Source organism: Miniopterus schreibersii (assembly GCF_964146895.1).
Source record: "Miniopterus schreibersii genome assembly, chromosome: 15".
Lineage (NCBI taxonomy): Eukaryota > Metazoa > Chordata > Mammalia > Chiroptera > Miniopteridae > Miniopterus > Miniopterus schreibersii.
The window spans coordinates 30868548-30893891 of NC_138115.1; the positions used below are offsets into that span (position 1 = coordinate 30868548).

At 43.4% G+C, this 25344-nt stretch overlaps 1 long non-coding RNA gene across 5 annotated transcripts in view; it reads right to left on the reverse strand.

Moving 5' to 3' along the window:
- LOC308567860 overlaps positions 1-25344 on the reverse strand; it is a 122046-nt gene that overhangs the window by 40437 nt on the left and 56265 nt on the right. For all 5 annotated transcript variants that reach the window (XR_014000388.1, XR_014000389.1, XR_014000390.1 and 2 more), the window contains one exon: positions 2273-2353. This is a non-coding gene — a long non-coding RNA (uncharacterized lncRNA). The remainder of the gene's footprint in view (positions 1-2272; positions 2354-25344) is intronic.

Consider the following 25344-nt stretch of genomic DNA (forward strand, 5'->3'; position numbering starts at 1 on the left):
CTGGGGCTAAGTGGGTTTATACTGGGTATTTAGATCTGCTCCAAAAGAACAAATGTCAACAGTGCCTGGCACAGTGCTTGGTTCATATAATTACCATTACAATAAGATGCACAATTCATGGTATAAATGATCATCTAAGGAATACAGGCTGCCTGCCCCTGAAGATCCCCCAGTTGGCTATATCATTTTGAGGTTTTTCATGGGCAGTGACTGAAAAGTGTCCTGACAGCGCTGGCCCTGGGCTCTGTATCACAGGAGCCGGCCTGGTACATTTCATTTCCCAGGCTCCCAGTCAACTGGCTCTGGCTAACAAGAGGCACTGGAGGGAGAAGCCAGGGTACATCTCCCCCTCTGCTTGTCTCGAGCAGCCGTACCTAGGCAGCTAGGTCTCCTTCATTGCTCTTGTCCATGGTAGACAGGTCTACTGAGGTTCTGGCTTCTTCCAGGTAACACCATCTCCCTTGGTCCCTCCAGCTTAAGGGTGAGAGTAGCTTCCTGCTATGGCTAATCTCTAGGCTGTTTCCCAGGTTTGGGTTGGCTTCAGAGGTCTTCTTTCACCTTTTAACGATCCCCCGCATCTGGTCCAGAACACTTAAGTAGCTTCAGTTTTGCTAGTTAGAGCTGACTAATACATTGACTAACTTGAGAAGGTAAAAGGCATTTTTATTGCGAGAGTGCTGGAGTCATTTACAAATTGAAGAAAGATCTGAACAAATAAGGCTTGGGAATACAGGAACCAGGTCAGTTTTAGGAAATGCAGTGTCAGAAATTCAAGGACAATCTCTTGGGTATTGCCATCATATGACTCAGCTCCAATTACGTTCTGCTCATGTGTATCCACTGGAGATTCAAATTTCTAGAAGAGGAAACTTCATCAGTCCAACTTGGGGCACAGGCCTACCCCTATGATGGTGGTGGTTATGACAGAGAGAGCCAAAAATTCCTGAAAAATGGAAGGCAGAACTGTTCCTCAGAGGATGGGATGCTGAACAGACAAAGTAAAAAATGTCCATTTCTGTAACCCTGATCTTGCCATGGTCAGATTTTGGTCCTGGACCTTACGGGCTCAGGACACTGATTTTGTGGGCATCCTAAGAATGAGTCCATGTCCCAGCAGCAGACTCATATTATTAAGGTTTGCAGAGATTGAGTCTGTCAAAAAACTAATTTACTCATTTATCATGAAAACTACAACTGTCAGGTGAACTAGATGTTTACTGTGGCCTGACCGGTGCACTCTTTCTTTTTCAGGCCAACAACATGGAACCCAAATAGGAGAATATTCACTTGTGAGCATGAACTCAGTCCAAAGATATTATATAAGTCACTTCAAAGAACACATGTCTTAAATGTTGGGACATCCTGAGGGGAGTCTCTCCAGTAATTTGAGATAATGTTGCTGTTGCAGGCTGGGTTCTCTGGCAGCAGATGCTGAGACTGTTTGAGGTAACTGTATTTGTTAGGGATCGTATCTCTGAAAGGAAGAGGGAAGAAGCAGGATGGGGTAAAAGCAGAAGCTGAACTATGAGGCAGGCCGAGCAAAGCCTTGGCCCACACAGCAAAAATCCTGGAGTAAGTCCTACCTATCAGAGTTGTCTAGTGTTGGGTGGAGAAATTCAGGCCTTTGCATTCCTGCCTTGCTTGGTCACTGAGTATGGCCTGGCCCAAAAGGGTCAAGACCTTGGGCTGGCAGCTCCCTGTGGTGGAGGTAGACCTTAAGGAGCAGGGTGGCACATCTGTGTGTGTACCAGACTCACTGTGAGCATTCTCTTGGCTCTGGAATCAACACAACTCAGGGCCACTTAGCCAAAAACTCTGCTCTTCTTTTCAACAAAGCCTTCGTGATTTGCCAGCTCTACTTCTTGGATGGTGCTTCCATGGGCCCTGCAATGTCGGCTTCGCACTCCCCCGTTTTACCCCATCTCTCTCTAAAAGAGGGTATACAATGGAAATAATTTCTGCTTGGAAATATCCAATCACTTTGAACTTTTATCACGTTGAGATACCTGCTGGATAACTGTGATTAATATTTTGGGTGTTTCCAAACTTTCTACGTACACAGGGAAAAATCTCTTGTTTTACTCTTACTCCTGGCAATCCACCCAGTGTGGTGGGTGTCACAACACTGACTTTGAGGACAGCTTTGGTTGCACTGACTAAGCATTAAAGATCAGTTTCTTCTTCCCCCCTTTTCCTATTTCCTTTCTACTTTTCTTATATATGGGTGTAACAGAACATTCAAGAACAGACTGGATCCTGTGATAAATCCTACCTTGGCCTGGTGTCCAGTGGCCCTAGATTGAGGTTGTACTCAGGCTGGATGCTGCATCACACCCTCTGGATTCAGCAGAACCTGAATAAATTATAAAGAAGAATAATCCTTATCACATCAAGACAAAAGAATCATAGACAAACTACATGTGTTAACGTGGTGGCAGTGTTTGCATTTCAAGATACGCAGTCAATGATAATTCTAGTCACTGTCAGTTTAATAAATACAGTTATTCTTTTCTTATCCATAAAATCTACCATAAAAACCCAAGTTGAAGTTGACACGTCATTACTTGGTGAAGTCATTCTAAACGCCTCAGGCATGATTCACAACGCAAGTTATTCATGGGTTGCAAAGGGAAAGGGGGGATTGGCTGATTGTATCTCAGTTACTTTCAGAAATCAAATTACAAGCTATAGTACATACATATATGTATGCCCTAGAAGAAAAAAATGGACTACTTAAAGTTAAATATCAAATTAATATATATTCTATCCCAATTCAGTCTAAGAAGCACTTCTGATGTTGTTATTTGTCTATGCCTGTCATCATCATGAACATTACCCACCATTCAATCTGCCTCCCCTCCCTCCCCTCCCCTCCCCTCCCCTCCCCTCCCCTCCCCTCCCCTCCCCTCCCCTCCCCTCCCCTCCCCTCCCCTCCCCTTCTTTGTTAGACTGCATAATGTCTTCTTTCCAAATAGCCAATCTATGCTCTTGTGAGCATTTCAACTAATCAAGACAACAAATCTACACCTTGCGGCATTTCCCTAGGCTGAAGGAGAGAAAACACCCAGGACTAACTTCCTCTGCGATCCGGTGCCCCGTCTGCCTCAGGCTACAGCACACAGGCTTTGCGTGTGCGTGTGCGTGTGCGTGTGTGTGCGCGTGTGCGTTCTCTGTTCATACAGGCCTCCCTTTATGCTATTTTGTTGTAGTTACACAGAAGGAAGTCATTTCAAAGTAAATTCAATAGTCCCAGTTCGGATCTGAATGAAAGACAACGCTAGTATTTCAGGAAACTCTAGGCCCTCACATAGAAATAGAAATAGCCAGAATATTCAAAATACTCAATGGCCCTAAATTTTAAAAAATCGCTGCATTAATTCCTCATAAATTTTCTCTTACCATGAACAGACAGCCCCTCCTGCAGGCTGGATCTCACCAGCTTGGTTACCTTCTTTCATCTTAAAAAAACCAAAGCCTGTTTCCAACTTTCATCTCTTTCTACTTACTATCCTCCCCGCCCCTTCGCAACCATCAAATTATTTTCAAAAAGAGCTTTCTACACTCACTCTCTCAGTTTCCCATCCAATCCAATGATCTTGCCAGTTACTACGAAATCTATACCCAGCAATCCTAAGAGTGCTTGGCCTTTTGGGAAGTGCTGGAGAAAAACTACCCAATGATTAAATGAATCTGGTTGTCTGTAAGCACACATCCTTAATTCTTTCTTTTGCTTACCCCCCCCTCAGTCGCCCACCAAGTCTTCTGGCTGATGCTTCCTGAAGAGCTCTGGTACCTGCCGCCTTCTCTCCATTCTCGCTGCCATCACCTTAGTTCTAGTTTGAACGACCAGCAGCCCTCACCTTGGTTGTTGTTACAGCTCTCCAGCGGGTCTGCCCACCTCTGGCGTCTCAGAACACAGCAGCCAGAATGGCCTCTCACAGGACTATTTCCCTGCTTTAAAAAATGCTACTTAATGGATTCCTATAGACTCCAAGATCACATTCAAATTCATTACTAGTATATACATCATTACTCTGCACTGCTCCCTGATCAGAATCTAAACTCAGAACATACTGGACTAGACTTTTCCACACAGGCCCTGTTTCTCCTGCCTCTAGAAATTTGCACCTGCTCCGACTTCTGTCCAGGTGCCCTTACCCTCCTTTCCCCCCACTCTTTCTACCTGGCTAACTCTTACCTACTATTTGAACTCACTGATTCGCTTTCCCCATGACAACCCATACTCATATGCATATCAGCGCTTATGCCATTATTTTATAGTTTCCTGTTTACTTGTTTGACTGGTCTATTGAACGAGTCGAATTTGGCTTTGTTTTCTCCCACCAGTGCTGTCAAACACTGGCAGATCTCCCTTCTTCCTGATAACACCTGGGGCATATCTCACTGCTCTATAATATCTTCAGGTATTAAAGAACAGCCTTGCTTTCAGATAGTAAGAAATGCAGTCCAATTCAATATCAGTATTTCCATCTTTCATCCAGTTCTCGGTTTCTGCCTGTGGTGCCTCCAGGACCGGGGTCAGGAAGAGGAATGAAAAGAAAAGGGGTAGAGATCTATTTATTTAACTGGTACTGTCTGTCGCTCTCCTTCGGCTGTTGAATGCCCACCCCCGAATGCTGGCTCTCTCATGGGGCACGCTGCTAGATTCTTGAGTGATCCTCGTGGGGATGATCTCACTAACTAAGCTGTTCTGCGAACCTCTTCACCCTTCAGCTTCTGCCTTCCAGCACGATGCCTTCAGGGCTCCCTCACCCTGGCGATCAGCCCTCTGAAACTGGAGCCTTTCACGATGGCCCCAGCTTGGCTCCCTTTCCACACAGTCTGCTGGGCCCACCAGTACACCTCCTGCACCCTGCTCTCACAAGCTCTGGAAGTGTGGGCCACTCCTTTTACAACCATCTCTCTTTTTGAAGGACATTGCTATTTCCTCCGGCAGCCTCTAAATGAGGCCCAGAGCAGTCTCTATGCCTGTTGAAGGCCAGGCCACACATTTCTTGTGCTCCTGGTGCCCCGCAGCTCCAATTTGTCTTCAAGGGAGACAGTAGGTAGCTCCCTTTTCTCCCTCATGGGGAATAAAGAGGAATCGCCATAAAGCTAAGCTCTGTACTCCTATGAATTACCTTCAAAGAAGATATTTTTTTTCTTAACTATCTAGGCTTCTCTTTAACAGGTTGAATTTAGATGAAGGGCCAGGAGTCACAGGCTTGACTTCGCTCTCTCTTGGCCATTCCCATGGAGACAGCCCTTGTCCTCACTAGAATATGCAGGTACATTGAGGCAACAGGGGAAGTCCTGCTTGACATGGTGTTGTGTCTGCTTGTCTTCCTTTGTGGACCAGGCTGTGGGCAATGGGAGCTTATAGTCCCAATGTCTGGCACAGAGTAAAGCTGTGATAAGTTGCAGCAAATAATAACTAATTGCTATACATATTGTGACACATTTATGATAGAGTCATCAGCAATATGGTTTGCTACACAAGTAGAGACTAGCCAGGTTACTTGAGGATGTTGAAAAAGATGCATAAAAGTGAAATAGTCTCTAAAAATATGTGCCTTACATCATTCATGAGTCTCTAAGGAAAGGTATAAAGTTTTCTTCTCTATTTTCAACTAGCTTGTTATAGTATTGTTTTGTAGAGGAACACACTGAACATAAATAACAAATGTCTTTTTAAATTCTCCACCATCTCTTTAAAACACCAAAATGAAGAGTGCTGCTCATATCAGACTTGTCTCAACTTAGTGTTTAAAACAGGAATGGTTTTAGTTTCAAGTAAACTGTTATAAAAGGCAATTTCCAAAAGTATTGTCTAGGGCTTTTCGTGGTTGGAAGTAACAGAAACCCCTTGGATCCTGAAAAGGGAGTTTATTGTAAACATAGCAATGGCCATCATGGCCAAAACCAAAGGCAAAAATGTAGCTGATTCAGGAACACACCGGAGCCCAAGACCACTCTAGAATGTTCTGATGAAGGCCCCCAATTTTCTCCCATTCTGTTTCCCAGTTATTTTGTTTGGTAGTCCACATGGCTTAACAGCACTGCTAATGGCCTCTGAGTTGACATATTACTAGTTTCAGCATCCTTAATCTTGCTTGCTCTCAGTCTTACTTCCAAATTCCTGTTTGGATCAACCATGCTTTTGCCTTTACGTAGATGATGGCCGAGGACATTTCCTAGACATAGAAACAGGTGCCTGGACTTCTAATAGATAAATTACAAAGACAGATATTTCAAAGGCTTTGCACTCTATGTCAAGAACGTTTTCATCTCAGGATTTTGGCTATTGATTTAGCTATTGAAAAGAAATTATATTGACTCTATTACTCTGAAATAACTTATATTCTATTCAAAGATTTGGAAATCTCCTTGCTCCTTAACAAGGAAACTTATTTTTATAATCTCATTGTCACTTCTACCATTAGTTTTGGTTCATAGTTGCTGTTGTGTTTGAAATCAGAAAAGAGAAATAACAACACAATGTCTCTAAGTATAAATGAATCTCAAAAGCAGATTTGAAACTCAGCCAAACTCCAATTTTACTGTGTTTCTTGTTTGATCATAACTTGCTGGAGGGCTCAGCAGGAGTTTAATCAGAAATTATACTTGACCCAGAAAAAGCTAACCATGTATTCTTTTTCATTTGAGGATATATATAATGTAGACATGTGGCTATCTGGGCAATGATCCTAATACCTTTTAAATTAAATTAGGCTCTATGACTTTTAAACATTAATGAATAGGCTTCTCCTTTGTATCGCCATGTTAATTTCTGTGGAACACGCTTATTTTACCTCCATCAGACTGTTCATTAACATTCCTGGTGTCTTCCTCCAGCTCTCCTTCCTCCCCTGCTGTGCACATATTCGCAGAGCACATAATTCTAGTCTGCACCAAGGAAGCAATGGATCCCAGGGTTTTATAAATAGTGGGAGTGAGGAGAGTTCAGAGAGGAGGGGGGCCCTGGGGAAAAAAATAGAAATGCTATGGGTAGTTGAAGGCACACAGAGTTCTTTCCATTCCTAGTAGGGTTCATTCCTATAATTAAGTTTCTTTTCTTCATTCCCAGGTAAACATGGTAAGTGCAGCATAATCTCAGAAGGTATCAGGTGCTGGGTGAGTGTTACGAGAAGGTACAACCACAGGGGTATGCAATTCTAACAATCTTATTTACACTAACAGTACCATAAATAATGTTTGAGTTAATGAATTTTGTTTATTTCCACTGGTGCAATCAACAAAATGCAGTGTTAGATCAGGACACATTTAACTGCTATACTCACAACATATAGAACACCCATAATTTGCTAAACATGGGACTGAATGCACAACACCCCCCCCCCCCCCCCGGGTCTTCATGTTGATGAGCATTTGTCTGAATCATTCAGAGCAGTAATAATAGCCATGCAGCCGAACCCTAATCCTCTCAATCATTTGGTGAGCAGACCTGTTTGTAAAATAACAGTGCACAGCCAGTCATTTGAACTGAATCTTTGCTTTCAAGCTTCTCATTCTGATGAATGTAAAGGAGTGGAAATTTGCGAGGAGGCTGTCATTTGTACGCTGTCCAGTTACCTGATTTTACAACTTTCGTCTCCCTCTATTCCCCAGTACTCCCAAATGAGAGCCTGAAGCTGACTGTAACACACACTGTGGTCTTGTTCCAACACGTTTTCGTTTTTTTAATTGTAGGTCAGATCAAGTTGACCTATTTCTATTTACGGGGCATCTGTCACTGTAAAAATCCTGGCTAAGAAAGAATGGATCAGGCTACGGGAGACAAGTCAAGATAAACTAATTTTCTCTCACTTTCTTGGGGCCAAGAGAACAAAATCTCTCCCAAGTGAGAGGGTTAAGGGTTTTTCCCGAAAAAGAATGGTTGTTTCTCCTGCTACTAGTCCTGAGATAAAGAAAAGCTTGAGGGAGGAGGTTTGACAGCCTGGAATGGGAAAGAGAGGGAATGCCTCATCTCTCTGGCCCTGACCCAGAGCCCTGGGAAAGCAGTTACGGTGGAGGGGTGAGGTCCGGACCTGGGAGAATGTTGCTGTCGCCTGTGGCTGCCCAGAAACTATAGCAGGACCTCCAGCACGGAGAAGGGGCCCCGGGGAAGGCCACAAAGACACCTGGTGGTGGACAAACTTCTGGCAAGTAGGCCAGTGGGTGCATATATAGATAAAGCTGAAGATATTTGGGGTAAATGCAAATATATATTATTATTTGCTATCATTAGTCAAAGACTATTTGCCTACATGAGGATTTTTTAAACCTTTATAAGTAAGTATTAAGACACCATTTTCCATAGTTTATTTAATCCATAAATAATAGATGCCCAAAATCCAAAACTTGCACTGGGCCATCCCCCACTTTAGGCAATACCTTTGGTGAGTTGTCATTTTGATTCAAAGCTAGATTCTGTACTTTATTCCACAAGCATCCTGCCCCTAAGAAGCTTACAATCTTTGAAACTGTGTCAAAAACTGTATTTATGTATGCATGTATTTATGTATGCATGTATACTAGACTGTTAAGAATTTAAAAGTTGTGTAGGAACAATTTCTTTTAAATATTTTATCCAATAGCTGTGATGTGGCCATTAAAATTATGGTTTCCAAGAATATTGGTGGCCTGGAAAAACATGGTAAGTGAAAGAAAAAACAAGACAATTTTGTATATATAGTATGATTCCAATTTCTAAATCAATACTATATATTCATAGGAAAAAGCACTAGAAAGAAATGTAATAAGTTGTTAGTACTGGTTCTTGCTCAGTTGCACAATTAAGATACTTTTTATTTTTTCTTCATATTTTTTCAGTTTGTATTTTTTAATAATAATGTTTTACTCTGTTAACACAAAAAAGTGATTTCTAAAAATCTAGCTTTAAAGATTCTAAGTAAAAAAGTGTGAAAAATAAACAAAGGAGAGTAGATCTAGGAGAAGGTATACTATAATCTAAACAGCAGTTGGATTAAGATGGTGAGATAATAGATGACTTCATAATTTCTCAATTTCCTTTAATGTCTATACCTCTTTTATAATGTAAAAGCCTAAAAAAATAACTCTTTAATGTATTAAAATTCTAATAAAGCATTGAATAAAAATTAAAACAATAAAACCTTCAATCTAATTGGTAAACAGAGTAAGCACCAAGAAAAATTATAAAATTCTTTCTCTACAATAGGAATATATAGGTAATATAACAGAACCACACTACCTCGGCACGGTATCTTGTGAGTGAGGCGAAGTAGCCAGGTACTAAAAGATACCTGGAACCAGGGTGGGAGCATGAGCCAGCACAAGCCTCGGGCCAGCCTACCAGGGCTTCACTTCTGAATCCGTCGCTAACTAGCTGAGACACCTTTGTAAATCCCTGGATTTTCCAGGTGCTGTTTTTCTCACCTGGAAGGAGCTGCGGTGGTAAATGCTACTCTCAGGGCTGTTGTGAAGAGCATGATCAGTATATGCGCACAAAAGGGTTTTTAACCTAAGCACATTTTTAAAGTGCTAGCGGTCTGCCACCAACTCCTACGTAGTCACATAACTGATACATGCTGAATGCAGGAAAGGTCTCCATCTTCCCACAGCTGGGCCCAAAACTACCCACCATATGGATTCTGAGTATTAATTATATAAAAACTAATTTTAAACTCCATGGTGACTCTAGAATCCTAATTACTCCTGATTTGTTATTTTAATAAATTTTAAAAATTGAGGTGTATGTGTAGAAAAGTGTCTAAACAATATGTGCAAACTCAGTGAATTTTCACAAAGTGAACACACCCCATGTAACCATTATCCAGAAAAAAAAATAGCCCTGGCCAGTTTGCTCAGTGGTGAGAGTGTCAGCCAGCGGACCAAAGGGGCCCAGGTTTGATTCTGGCCAAGGGCACGTACCTCGGGGGCAGGCTCAGCCCCGGTCGGGCACGAGCAGGAGGCAGCCAATTAATGTGTCTCTCACATGGATGCCTCTCTCTCTCTCTCCCTCCCCCTTCCACTCTCTCTAAAAGCAATGGAAAAAATATCCTCCTCGTGTGAGGAATAAATAAATAAATACGCGAATAGGTCGCTGCCAGCTCCCCAGCGGCCACCCTCGCGCTCCCTCCTAGTCACTCCTCCTCTCCTCCCCAACAGGAGCCATTATTCTGACTTTTCACGGCAGAGACTGGTTTCCCCTTTATAGCGGAATCACTCAGCTTCACGCTGGCGAGGTTCACTGGCGCCGTGTAGCGGTAGTTTGTTCGTCTCCCTCGCTGTGCAGTTTCCTTACGCGATTGCGCCGCAGTGTGGACCACCCTCCTGCAGGGGCGCTGGGATGTGAGTGGCCCCACACGTAGTGCTGCCGGAAAGAAACCTTCCTGCGCCTGTCTTTCGGTGGACACACGCACTCGGTTATCTTCGGCATATAACAGTGAGTGGAATTGCTGGGTTCCAGGATATACTTAAATTCATCTTCAGTGGATGCTGCCAGATAGCTTTCCAAAGTAGCTCCGTTTTACTTTTTAAAAGATTCCCCCTTAACAGCCCTTGGCTACTGCCATCCCACTTTCTGTCTCTATCAACTGGTATTTGATTTAGGTATTGGAATCTTTTAAGTATGTTTGGGACAACTTGGGTATGTAAATCTACTTTTCCCCGTGTACATTTTATGAAATCTAAATTCGGATCAATTATTTCCAACGAAAATTTCGTATCCAAGTTGAGATGTGCTGCAGGTGTAAAATACACAGTGGATTTTGAAGACTTAACACACAAACAAGTAGAATATGAACGATATCATTAATAAGTTTTTATATTTATTACATACTCACTGATAGAATATTTTATTAAAACCAATTTTACCTGTTTCTTTTTTTAATGTGGTGATTAGAAAATTTAAAATGGCATAGACAGCTCATATATTTCTATTGGACGGTGGCTTAGCACATTGTAAGCACTATACAAGGTGTTGGTGATCACTGCTGTGCTGTTTTCTATACTAATACAGATAACGTTTGCCTTACAGAATCATAAAAGGATGAAATGAGGGGCTATGCACAGCTCTTAGCACAGTGTGGGGCTCATAACAGGGCCTGAGTAAACGGTGCCTATCATCGGTAGGCAGGGAGGGCACCGTGTTCTGGGATGACAGAACTGGAAAGCTAGGTGGGGAGTGCACATTGCAGACAGTTTGGAAAATCTAGCTGAGAAATTGGGGCTTAATTCTCAATGCAGCCGAGAGCCACTGAAGCGCATGATCTGAGATGTGTTTTAGAAAGATAACTCTGACAGCATGTGTCCTCAGAGGGGGGACGTGAGTTTTAGAAACAGTCTAAGACGTTCAGAGAGAAGTCTGCTGAGTAGGTTGGGTGATCAAGCTGGGAAATGCTGTCTGGGGTCAGACACCAAGCCTCAGTTTGACTGATGAGTCTGGTTTCACGGGAAGCTTATGATCCAGCTTCGCGGGCAATTCCGAAAGGGAAGCGTCTCAGGCATTTTTGAAAAGTGACAGACGGCATCGAGGGTTTAAGGAGATCTCCTTCCACTGGGCCTAGTCCAAAATGTGTATGCTTTTGTGTGCTCGCACAATCAAGCAATAAATGGCCTCATTACACTTTAGTTTGTACACCAGATAAAGGACTCCCTTGTTACAGCCTAGATTTTTAAAATGTCATGATCTCAAACACCTGATCAGTTCTCCAAGTTCCTCTTTTGTATAAATTTCCCGTCATTCCCTGGGAAATGCGCAAGTATTGAAACAAGCAATATCAATATCCTTTTATTAGCACTACCCTTAGATCAGGCAAAAGAAGCCCCTGCCCCAGGCCCCACACCTTTGAGGGTTCTGGGATGGCCCTTTTCTGTTGCCCTCCTCTCCTATATTAGTTATCTAACGTGGCATTTTTTAAAAAATCACTGCAAAATGTGGTGGCTTAAAATGAATAATCACTGACATCTTTTATGGTTTCTGTGGGTTGTGAATTTGAGAGTAGTTTAGCCGGGCGGTTCTGGTTCAGGGTCTCTCATGATGTTGCCATCGGATGTCAGCTGAGACTACAGTCATCTGAAGGCTTGACTTGGACTGGAGGAGACACTTCCAAGGTGGTTCACTCACAGGGCTGCCAAGTTGGTTTTGGCTGTGGTCAGAGGAGCTTAGATCTTCTCCACACGGGGAGCTTGCTCTCAAGATGGACTGGGTTCTGAGTACACCAATGGATCATGGCCAGGCCATGTGAGAACGCAGAACTCTGACCCACAATACGCAGCAACCAGGAACTGAATTAGCTGGTACCTTGATCTGAGACTTCAAGCCTCCAGAACTATGAGAAGGTAGATTTCTGTTGTTTAAGCCGTCCAGCCTGTAATATTTTGATAGGGCAGCCCAAGCAGACTAACACACTCATTTGTGTACAAGGCCCGCCACCGAACAGACTAGAACTAGGGATGAGAAGAGAAGGGTAGGTGGGCCACTGGCTGGGGCCTCTTCTCCACTGCCATCTCATTCCAGCATGGAACCTCAAGGGATATAAACTCAAACCTGACCTCCAGGTTGTTATGAAGGTATAGATGTCAATATAGAGGAATTTTGCTAATTTTATTTTATAACTTGTTAGCTTGATTGATAACTTTTAAATACTCAGATATATGGTATGTAGACCTCCATTCGTGCTCTTGCATTGGACCCCACAAAAGTTAGGGGTGCACAAGGCTTTAGTTTACATGGTTTCTTACTCTGGGAAAGAAAAACGTATGTGTATGCTATGTTGCATCACTATTATTGTTAACGAAAACATGAATTCCAAAGAGAAGGGTGCTATATGTCAGGTTCAATCTAGTGGTACAAATTGGATGGAGAAACTTGCTTTGCCTCAATGTACATTTCATAGACAGAGCATTTTTCAAGACTCAGACTCTAATGCAGATATCAACAGCACATGGTATTTTAAGGAGACCACTTGAGTCCCTGAAAAGAAAAGACGACCTTGGATAGGCTCTGGAATGAGGTACTGTAGTAGTCACTGTTGTGCTCACCTGGATCCCTTGTACTGGGCTGGAACACCTGCCTCTCGGATAATTCAAGTGTTGGCTGTTTAGTTCAAAGCTTGCCCCCTTCTCTGAAGAACTGCCCTTGGCTGGCAGGAGCCAATTCATCCAGGAGGTTATCTCCCCTACATCCCCCAACTGACTAAGGCCAGTCCCTTCCCTTCAAGATGGGACATCTTTGTGGTGTTAGTTATGGTCCACTGATCCTACATATCAGGCCACAGTTAGACTTCACCCGAGACCACATCTTTCCTTAACTTCTTCCCCTGCCCTATCCTTATGTACTCCACCCCCTATAGGTTTCTCCTGAGAGCACTCTCGCAATAAATTCTGGGACCTGAATACCTGTCTCAGGCTCTGCTTCTAGGAAAAGTGACCTAAAACCATTGAATATGGTAAGGTGCAAGGACTGAGAACTAATAATATCTTTCACATCTGCCTCTGCAAACCCACTTTGCTGAGTTTAAACTCTCATCTAATTTAAAATTCCTCCTTTGTTCGGGTCTAACAGGTTTGAAATCCTACAATGGGGCAGAAAGATGGGGTAGGGTTGGCTTCATCATGATTTCCACACATTATTTACCTGTTCTTTCTCCTCTCACCCACAATTCTCCTTCAGGCTTCCCCAGGGGGTGAGATAAAGCAGGAAAATGAGAAAAAAAGATGTTTCTTTCCTTTCAAAGGTACAGTTGCAATCTGGTACCAATGCCCCCTGGCGGGGTGGATGTCCAAATGCTAATTCTTCTCCCTCTTAAGGACATTTTTTGAGTTCCTTAAGACACTTCCTCCACCCCACCTCCTGCTGACACACGCACGCACGCTCGCATTCATGTGCAACCTCCAACTGCAATTTTCTGGTGTGCTGCTGCTCCTTCCTGCTGGCCATTTATGACTCCCCACCTCCACCCTCAGTCTTTGCACATAGCAGTCATCCTCCAGCCCCTTTCTGCCCAGGTCACCTCACCTTGGAAGGATACTCCGTTGAGAAGTATCCTTTTCAAGACAACTCATGGCAGGATCCCTTCCATGGTGTCCATACCTTTGTGGGCTCCCTCCCACCCCAAAGTGGCCTCCTTCCCTATGCCCCTCTCTATTCTACAGCCTCTCCCCTGTAGATTTTCCCAGATGTGTGTCAGGGAACTTTCCCCACATCCCTAAATTCTAGGAGATACAGGCCAAGCTCCCTGGGTGGCTTGCTTGACACATTCTTCTTACTTGGCTTTAAGTGACAGAGAAGTGCCTGTGTTCCTTGGAAAGTGGAAGTTCCGCAGCCTCCAACAACTCTCTCCAAAGGAATCACTCCCCTCCACGTAACTTCAACCTCCCTGACTGGCACAACCAGGCTCTAGCCTCCCCCTTTGCAACACAGATGATCTACACAGACGCTCTAGCTGGTTTAGTGACTCGCATTGGACGGAGGGAGTGCTTGACACCCACTGTTTTCAGCTCAGAGGCCTCAGCTAAACAAACTTCTGAGGTTGTAACATCCTATTACCTATTATAGTAATAGCTAAGTTTATGTCATGTCTGCTACGTGTCAGTCCTGTTCTGAATCGTCTCCCTGCATTAAATCACCTTCATCCCATACTGCTCTACAGATAGGTACAATTTTCACCTCCATTTTACAGATCTGGAAACTGAGGCACAGGGGGTTCCAGATTACCCAGGGTGCACAAACCAAATCAACATCTGAGCCCCAATACACATGCTCTAAGCCCCCTTAACAGACTGCCTCCATTCAGAACTCAGCTCGAAGGCCTCACATTCTGTGCTGAGTTTGTTAGTTTCTCTGAGGGTGACTTTTCTTTCAAGTGACCCCTGGAACAGCAACCCTCATGCACTGAAATGCTCCTGGAAACATTCTACTGTTTTTCCACCTGGTTTATCTTTAAATAAAAATGCTCATCAGCAGCTGGCACATGAAGACAGTGACTACAGTTTTTTATAAGTTGAAAAAAAATATTTTGGGCTGTCCTTTGAAAAGTCTCTCTTTCTAGATCAGCGAGTTCTCTGAGGAATGTTCCCTAACCCACAGGGCTGCTGACGGTGAGTACCCGGATTCCTGACCACACAGAAAGCGACCCTTGTGTCTCGGTGACTTTGGGTTGCAGAGCGAGCCATGCCCTTGGCTGGGGCAGCTGAGAGTCCTTCTGGAGCAGGAGAAGGACACTTTTGTCACTCCCTCCTTGTTTGGTTACTATTGTCCGCAACTCCCTGATCCCAAGGGCCTTTGTGGACTTAACACATTGTAAATGCCTGCATCACCTTGGCGACAAAACCAAGCCTCTCTGTCTTTTTCCTTACCCTCCATTCCCACAGATGATCAAGCCTGATCACTTCTTCACCTCTCCACCTTTTTCAGACACCTTCTCCGAGAAGGGGCAGACTCTCATCTTCGCCTACCTAGCGCTTCCTGCCTTCATCGTGTCCTTCCTCACCCGCTATCCACTGTCCACGCTGTCGCCACAGTGGCCGCTCCGAGCTACCGCTCGCTTCCCTGTTCAAAACCATTCGCCGGCCTTGCTCGCTCTCTCCCCCGAAGCGCTGTGCCCTGCCTGCCGGTCGTTCCCCTCCTGGCCCTTCCTCAGGCTAACTTCCCCTCACCCTTTAGGGTTCAGGAGGCACGTCATTGCTCCCCATTCTCCTGCGAGGCTCCACCACGTAACCCCACTATCCCACTACCCTTTGTACCACTGCACTCAGTGCCTCGAGTTGTAACCGCCTGTCCCCCTCACCGGGCTGTGGACTCTCTGGAACAGAGGTGTGTTCCATCCCTGTCACCCAGCAGAACGCCTGGCCCATCCTAGCTACTTCAATATTTTAATTCATCCATATTTTCTCTGGGTCCAAAAATGTCATTGATCTAGAGCAGAACACAGCCATGACCCAGCCACCTACTCTGTTCAGTGAAGCCTAATGGAAATAGGCTGAAATGCACCCCAGTGCCCCAGACAGATGCCAGGGTCTTCGCTGGGCACCGGTATCTGCATGTGGCAGACACTGAGTTGGGTCAAGTAGATGCTCACCAGCTATTTGTGGCAGAGCCATTCTAACAGCCATTTCTGTTTCCAAGTGAAAACTGCATATGGCAGATGCTACATTAAGATAATTATTTTATACAGAGTGTAATCAATTTGCCTGTATACTTTCTCTCCAGAAAATGATTCCGTATAAAGCAAAGGCTATTATTTTGGCCTGGCTAAGAGGCTTTTTCTGGCATGGAAAAAGAAGTGCTCTAGAAACCTTGCCAGAAATTTCCAAATATCACTGAGTCTTCGAATATTGCACTATGCTGATCGATTTTCATCAACTTCCATTTATGTAGTTGACTTAATTTCTTTGCCAATCATTCCCTTCTTTTTTTTTTTTTTTAAGAGTAGTTTATTTATTGATTTTTAGAGAGAGAGGAAGGGGGAGAGAAAGAGAGAGAGACAGAGAGAAACATTGATGCTAGAGCAGAACATCAATAAGCTGCCTCCTGCATGCCCCCTACTGGGGATGGAGTCTACCAACCTGAGCATGTGCCTTGACTGAGAATCGAACCAGTAACCTTTCAGTGCGCTGGGCAACACCCAACCAACAGAGCCACACTGACCAGGGCGCAAATCACTCCCTTCCTTAGACCTAATATTTCTCCATTTGCAAAACAAAAATGGTGAATGGGTTTTTTTAAAGATCTCTTTCCAGCTTTTAAATAAGACGATGCCAAGATTCGTATTTATTATTTCACTTTCCATTTGGTTTCTTGTTTTAAGTCAACTGGTGGTAGAGAAATTTAGCAGTAAAATGAATAAATTAGGAAATTATTCTTTGTATAGAAATTATTTGCTGCTGTATAGGATTTACCTTTAAGTATCAAATTCCCTAGTTCATTTAAAATAAATTTTGATGACAAGTACTTGACCTTCACACTGCCTGCATTGCACAAAGCAGCATTTAGATCCAGGACCGGCTACATAATCTGTGGGAAGCGGTACAAAATGAAAACACTGGGCCTGTTGTTTTTGAACTTAAAATAAATGGAATCATATGGTATGTCTGCAACTGACTCCTTTAACCCAGAATTATATTTTGAAATTCATCCGTGTGTTGTAGGTCTTCTGTTCTCACTGATATAGTGCTCTGTTGTATAAATATACCAGAGTTGAATTACCATTCCATTGATGGGCATTTGGGCAGGTTTCGTTTTTGGCTGGTCATGTGATTCTATAATTTACTAAAAACTTCCACCATTCCTAGTTCTCAATAATTTTAGTAGGATTGAAATGATGTTTACTTTCTTTGATTTTTATGAACAGTGAGGTTGAAATGTCCTTGCATAGGGATTTCAAAAAGCCTTGTACACATCATTTAATCCTAGAGGGAAGCAATGAGCAGAGGAGAATTCTTGTCCCTCTTCTAGCTCAGCTTCTGCTTGACATTTCAGTCACAGGTGACACTTACTAGCCTGTAGAAGAAACAACTGTCATTGTTCATTAGCATCTGACCCACTCTGTCAGTGATGGCAGAAGTGGCTTCTGAGTATATCAAGAAGAGAGCCCTCCAGGGTTCGGGAAGATAGAACACACCTGGTCAGACCAGGGGATGGCGGAGTGATGGGAACAGGCGACACCTGCCAGGAGCTGCAGGCATTTGTATACTGGACAAGGTACAAGAGATGGTGGTGGTGGTAGGTGGGAGAGAGCACTCCAGGCAGGCAGGTGAAATATAGTCTCAAGAGATATGGGAATAGACCAAAAAAATGGATAAAATTTGGCAATGTAGGCAGCTGGTCTGTGGCTGGACAGTTCATCGGAGGACAGCACATAGATCCTCCCCAGAAGGAACTCAACAACAGAAGTTACGAAATCAGGCCATCACTTCAGAATCTGGGCAGAGGCTGTTCTCAGGGAGAGCTGGGAGGCACTGCTTCCCCCCAAAGGAACTCACAAGAGCAAGAAAAGACCAGACCAATGGACAAGTGACTGCAGCTCAAGGCAGGTTACCCAGGCAAGGACTCGGGCCGCTTCCTGGGACCTACCTGGTAAACTTGTCACCAAAACCAAGACACAGAGTAGACTCATTGGTAAGATTAAACAGTGGTGCCGCCCACTAATGCAATAAACAATTATTGAACTCCTGCCCATATGTCAAGCTCTGCACTAGTGGATGGTGGTGAACAAAACATATGTGGTCCTTACATCAGTTAGGATGCTTTTGGCTGCAAGTAGCAGAGTACACAACTAAAAGTGCCTTAAGCAAGAGGGGTTAATTAGTAATCTCATCTACAAAGTCTCAAAGTAGGCTGTCCTAAGGTTGCCTGAGTTGCTCACCAATGTCAGGACTCTGGCTGGACTTATCCTCAGTTTCCCTCATGGTTACAAGGAGCCTGCAGTGGCCCCGCAAATCACATAATAGCGCTGAAAGTAGGCAAGAATACAACTTCTTCTTTGTCTGTTTTTTTAATCTGAGAGAAAAATCTTTTCCAAGAGCTTCCCAGATGAATCCCTCTTTTATCACCTTGGCCAGAACTGGGTCATGTGACCACAACTAAGCCAGTCACTGGGAAAAGGAATGGGATGACCACAGTTGCCTAGACCAATCATAATGCAAGCCCTGAGGCTTGATGTGCTGTGCCCTGACACCTGAACAAACTCAGGGCCACATCAGCAAGGAAGAAGGATGGCTCTGGGGTAGACCAAAACATTGGACTTTCAAATTCCTGAAAACTAAAGTCAAAGAAAACACTTGTCTTGCTTCTTTGTATGGTACTTGCTTTGTAAGTGTGGAGCATTTTCTAGTTGGGCAAGTGAAAATTTGTAAAATGATTTGGGTTTTTCACATGGGGATAATGGTGTATTACATAAGCCTAATAAGAATAATCCGCAAGTGGATACAACTGATGTGTTATTTTATTAATCATACTGAAGTCTAATATTAGCATAGAATTAGAAATGAAGGAGCTCAGGAAAAAATTCAAATCTGCAACACTATGCCCACATGCTCCCAGGGAAAATGATCATTCATAACCAGATATGTATTTAACGCTTTCATATAACCCTGATCCTCTCAGCTCACTGAGTTTGGATGACGCTGTTAAACAAATAGGCCTTCAAACAATAGACCCCAAAAGCATAGGTATTCATGGGAAACGTGAAGAATATCTCACTTTCCCTCCATCTATAGAATTTGGGATTGTTGAGATCTGATCATGACCTATTTTGAAATATAAAAATATATGATAAAAACCTCATTGAACAATGTTTGAAAATTGGTTTTACATATAATGTACAGTGGTCTGCATGGGGGACTGGTTCCAGGACACTTGGGGATACCAAAGTCCACAGATGCTCAAGTCCCTTGCACCATAAAACAGCGTAGAACAATGATGCAGTCCGTCCTGCGCATCTGTGCATTCCCAGCACTGTTTGCCATCTGCAGTTGGTTGAGTCTGAGGATGCAGAGCTCACAGATACAGAGAGTCAGCTGTGTTATCCATTTATGCCCCATATCGCCATCTACCATGCTGCCGTATTGATTTGAGAGAGGAATGGTACTTGTGCATTGGATTTGGAAAATTATAAACATTTTGAAACTTGTTTTCTAAAAAAAAAAAAAATCAGAATTGCTTTCTCTGTTCAGGTCTTACTGATTCGTGGTCGGGTCTTCATACACTCAAGTAAAACTCAGTTGAGTTTAAAGATTAGGAACAAACCTGATGCCAGAGGTTTGATGTGTCTACACTTAAGATGCTCATTCCTGTCAACGACCCTGGCCCACACCCTTCCTGCCGCCTGGAGGGCCCTCCCACCTTACTCTCAGTCTAGCTGAATCCAGCATTCCCTAAGAGGCTGCTCTCTGGTTGCTTGGCCATAAAAGCTTGGTGAACAAGTTATCTCCTCCTGCAAACCCTAACAACACTCACGCATCCATAGCACGTCATTCAGCACCTTCCTGCGCAAAGATACATCTGTTACCACGTCAGATGTAGTCAGTCCTATGAGGCAGTTCCGTTTGTTGGGAAGAGGAAGTATGGGGGGGGGGGGGATGTATCCAGAAAGTCACACTGATGAGAACGGGCAGGGAGCGAGTATTTCAGAGCAAAAATGTGATTATCTACTAATCCAAAATAACATAATCCTTACAGTCATGTTTTAAAAGGTTGGTTTATACTGACTAAGACAAAGCAATGCTGTGTGTTGCTATGGCAGCCTTTACTGAGGCTCTGGGTTTGGGTAGCAGGGCTGCAGATGGTCCTGGCTTTTAGTTTTCTTCCCCAGTTGAAACATCTAATTCCCAGCTTCCAGGCCTTTAAGTCCATTAAACACATAAATGCATCAAATCAATTAAGAAATATTTAAAGATATTCCCTAACACTAACCACCACTGCTAAGTAGCTAACAGCAGTCCATTCCAAATATTTACTGAAGGGCTCCGTACAAAGCCCTGGGGTAGAATCAGAATGTTTAATTCACAGTCTTTCCCTTAGGCATTTTGCAACCCAGAGAGGAGAATGGGAGAGAGCTACAACAGAGGCAGTAAATGCTGCCCCTTGTTAAGAAGAGAACCATGAGATATCAGAGGAGGGCCTGGCCAATACTGACCGGGAAAATAAGAGATGATTTCACAAAGGAGGTAAGTGTAAAGATGTAGAAGAGAGAATGGGAAGGAGAAAACCAGATTTGGAAAGGTTCAAGCACAACGTAGGCTCCACCTCACAAAGCCAAAGAAGGCATGGATTTCATCGGAAGGGATGAGATGGTCCTATAAGCAAGTCAAGAATAATGATACTAACCCATGGCCACTGGATTTAGTCTTCAGTAAGCTGTTTAATAGAAGTTCCCATTTGAACAGAGAAGTGGAAATAAAAACCAATTGTAAACCAATCCCAGAATTATTAAGACACATTTGACAATGGGAGAGAGTCAGTTCTATTTGTAAGCAGAAGAAAAGAATTTGGAGTCAAGAGAGAGATACAGTGTATACAAAGGTCTGAAAGATCATGTGAAAAGACCACCTTGCTCTGCCACCATTATAATTAAGGGTGCACATTGCATACACAGTCAGAGGGGAAAATACAAGCAACTTGGCACCATGAGATGACCACAGAAATGAAAAAATCAGAAACATGATGTCAAAAATCCTAGTCTTCAAAATAAACAAATCCTGAGCCCCTTCCTGAAAGTTAAAAACAACTTTATCTCTGACTTTTATAACTTTGATGTCTTCAGATATATAACGATCCTTGCTGATATCATAATCAAGTGAAGAACTCTTTCTGAGCAATGAAAATAATAATCAGACTGATTGCGACTTCATAGTATTTTTCTTTAAATACCCACTTAATCCTTTATTCAGGATGTCCCGTTCTTCTGAAGGTTGGGCAGTCTTGCAGACATTACAAGGAACATTCCTTATTGCTTGAATCTCCCTCTAGGTTTTCCCTTGACAGTGCTATGTGGCTGGGATTGCCTGAAGTGAGACTAGAGGAGTTCAGTAGGGGTCAGCTCACAGAGTCCTGCAGGTCACATTCAGAAGCCTGCCTTTTCTTTGAGATCAAGGCAGAGGCCATTGTGGGTAGTGGGGACATGATCGCTTACACTCCAAGACCATCACTCTGCCTGCAGGGTAAAAAGCGCATGAAAGAGGGACAGGGAAAGTGCAAGTGGACAAGTTAGGAGGCCACTGTGGCAAGCGAGTTGAGAGAAGATAGAGGCTTGTCCTTGGGTGGTGATGGTGGTGGTGGAATGGACAGAAGAGAATGGAATGGAAAGCCCGTTAGGTGGTGAAATGAACAGGACTTGGATTCGGGTCTGGAAATCAGCTGGATGGTGAAGCTGGGCCCTGAACAGAGAAGTACTGGAAGGGGGGTCTTGTGTAAAGTGTGAGTCTCGCTTTCCAGGGATTGAGGGATTCCTCGAATGAATTTTGAACCACACGGTGCCTTTCCAGCATCCCTGAAGCCTGGTGTGTAATCCATTAAACCCTCTGGTGAGATACACAGAATTCATTCTTTTACCAAAGCCACTGTTGTATCTTCTTGGAGAACTCATACAAATGTATACATCTCCCCAGGGCCAAGACAGATGAGGCACTAAGCCACAATCCTCCTCTTTAAAAAACCCTTTCTGTTTACATGGCATTTAAAAATTCACAAGGTGCTTTAACATAGTGCTATTCAAAGTGTGGTCTCCAGAAGGCAGCATCAGTACCACCAGGGAGCTCGTTAGAAACGCAGACGCTCAGACCTTCTGAATCAGAAACTCGGTGTGTATGTGTTGGGGGGTTGGCAGTCGCCTCTTAACAAGCTCTCCAGGTGATTCTGTTGCACACTCGAGTTTGAGAAGCACTGCTTATCATATACCATATCTTCCTTGCTTAACAATAATTGTGAATGGTGAATATTATTGTCATCCCTGTTCTAGTAAGAAAGAACTGAGGCTCTGAGAGATCAGTGACCTGCTTAAATGTGCAATTGGTGGTGGCAAAGGTAGAAATCCAGTCCACAGATCTTCTAAATCTACATTTAGAGTCCATCAGAGCCTCTTACTTGAAATGAGTACAAGGACCTTGACTGAACAGATGTATAAGTGTTTATGGGGACTGAGGGTGGGAAGGTGAGTTTAGAAGAAAGACAGAAGAATATCCTATCTTACACCAAATAATAAACAACCAGATTATATTCTCTTGCCTAGGGAGGGTCTCATAGGTGGGTGCAGTGGTATGCTGGAGCTGGCTGGTACTAGGTCATGAAAGCCAATAATGCACATCTCTTCTAAATTCTGTGTTGGGGTTGTGCTGGTAGGTTAGAATAGACTGGGATGGGAGAATTTACACCACAGAAAATGGCAAACACTACAGATCAGGGCTCCTCACCCCTATGCCCAAGAACTAGTTGTTAAATATTTACCAGCACACTCCTGGAGGGGAGTCAGAAGATCTCAGAGACAAAGTATCATAAGACAGGGAAGGAGTTGATGGAGACATGGGGCGGGTTCACTGTGATCAAGGTAAAGTGTTGCTGATTATGATTATGAACTAGATGTTTCTTCTATGGATTACTATAATTGGCAACAAATAAACCAATCTTAAATCATAAGCTTCTAGCCTAACTAACCAAATCAAGATGGGGAAAAACTTACTGAATACACTTATGTGTGAGACAAAATAACAAACATTTTGATACAGGGGTCTCTTTTTCACTAAATCTAAACAGCAACATGGACAGGATTTTCATAATAGAGAGCACTTTTTCAGTCCCTTTTCCTGGCATCAGCTTGGAGCCACTCTTAAGAACTCTTGAACAAAACGATGACAGGTGCCATTAGCAAGACCCGCAGAATCTGGAGAGAAATGAGCTTTTGCCAAGATCAGGTTTGAGTTACATTTCAGTTAGAGTTCAGATTGAATACAATTCTGAGCATTTTTCTGAAAACCCAAGAAAGAGAAACTGTAATTACATGGAAACATAGATTCATTCTGAGAGGCTCATTTAAAATGGAACTTATCTTAGCTAAAGTTTGAATTATACTTTGATTTAGAAAACCAAGAATGAAGACTTCTGACATTGGGGTTTTAGCTCACAATATCGCAGAACTTGGCTACTGCAAGCAATTATAGGAATCACTTAGACTCCCTTTAAGCCTGCTGAGTCTCAGCTTGGGTTACACATCAGAATCGCTTGGTGTTTCAGGCCGTTGTATACACTGTATCTCTTCTTTATGGTGCCTTGGCACACGCTGTTCCCACTGCCTGGAACAGCCTCTGTCTTTCCCCCTAGTTATCTCCTATTTTCCTTCAGATTATAGCTCAATTATCACTACAACAGAAAAGCCTTCTCTGATTTCCAACCTAGATCAAATCTCCCTAATGTTGCCTTGCATAGTACCATGTACCTCTGCCTTGGGACATTTATCACAGTTAAAGTTTACATTTGCTTGTGTGTCTTAAAACTTAATATCTAATTTCCCCAGTAAACTCAAGTAAACTCATGTGGGAAGAGACTTTGCCTATTTTTGCTCCATCACTGCATCCTGATGCCAAGGTAGAGTCCATGGCCTACAGTAGGTGCTCAAGAAACGATTTGAGGACTTCCACAGCAGAATCCCTTTTGATTGTTATTTGGTTCCCTATAAGGTAGGTAGAACATACATTGTTTTCCACATTATTCCCATTTGACTGATGATAAAAATCAAGGCTCAAAAACATATGTCGCCACAGCCTACATGAGTAAGCAGAGGAATGGAAGCTCAGTCCCTCCAATGGCTCTAAGGCTCTGATGAACCCTTCCCAGTGAAGGGTCAGATGCACTGCAAATTCATATAAAATATTTCCAGGTGGGGGGGAATGAAAGGGAGATGTGGACTTCCACAAGCTTCCTCAAATACCTGGTTTGGAAATGTCAAATCAGACAGTCCTGAGACCTTGAAAAGGCCAGAGACTATGAACTCGCAATTATATAACCAACGCAGAAACTCGCAGATAGCTGTTCTTGTTTTCTCTGCTAAACGATACGTGGACATCAAAGCAGACTGACAATATTGCTTCTTGTTTAAAGCTTAAAGTTTAAGGAGTAGGCTCCTGTTTGACTTCACATAATAAAACGTTAATTGAACTCCACAGTTGAAAGAAGTAAGAATACATTATTTGCATAATGGCAGATGTGTCAGGTCTTCAATAAATCTTTGATATTGAGACTCCGTGCGGAGCTCCATGGTTACAGTGGCTGGAACATCTGAAGCAGCATTTTCTCCAAGCTTCCTTTGAAAGTATCAATTCTGGACTTAATCCTATGGGCTGCTCTGTACTTATGGTCTGTGATTTGATGGGGAAGCACAGTTTGCCCTAGTTTTGGCTTCAACAGTGTCTCAAAAACTCTAGTCTCTGCAATTGATATTCACCTACAATGCAAATGACATACACTTATGCTTAATTGCCTCCTTGTGTTGCCCAGAACTTAGTGCCTAAGTTGATTAGAAGGAGATGGTGCTGATCTCATTCTGCTTCAAGAATTCTCTGATTTCATTCCTGGTACCTCCCTGCTGACGCTGCATCCCTGTGGGTTCATGGGGGGAGGGGCAAGTGAGGGAGAATAGCATCGTTTTGGATGAGTGGAGACAGGTGCAGTGGGAAGTTGGGGTGCTCCAAACAGTTGTCCCAACTCCAGGTCCCCTGGGTTAGAAAATCCAAGGACATAGACCCCCCCCAAAGGATAGCATGGGTCATAACAGTTGTTTGGACATGAACACCCCTTGTCAAGTAATGGGTGAAGTGTACTTCCAAAGGACACTGGGACATGGTGGGGGCACAGACACAGCTGGCACACTT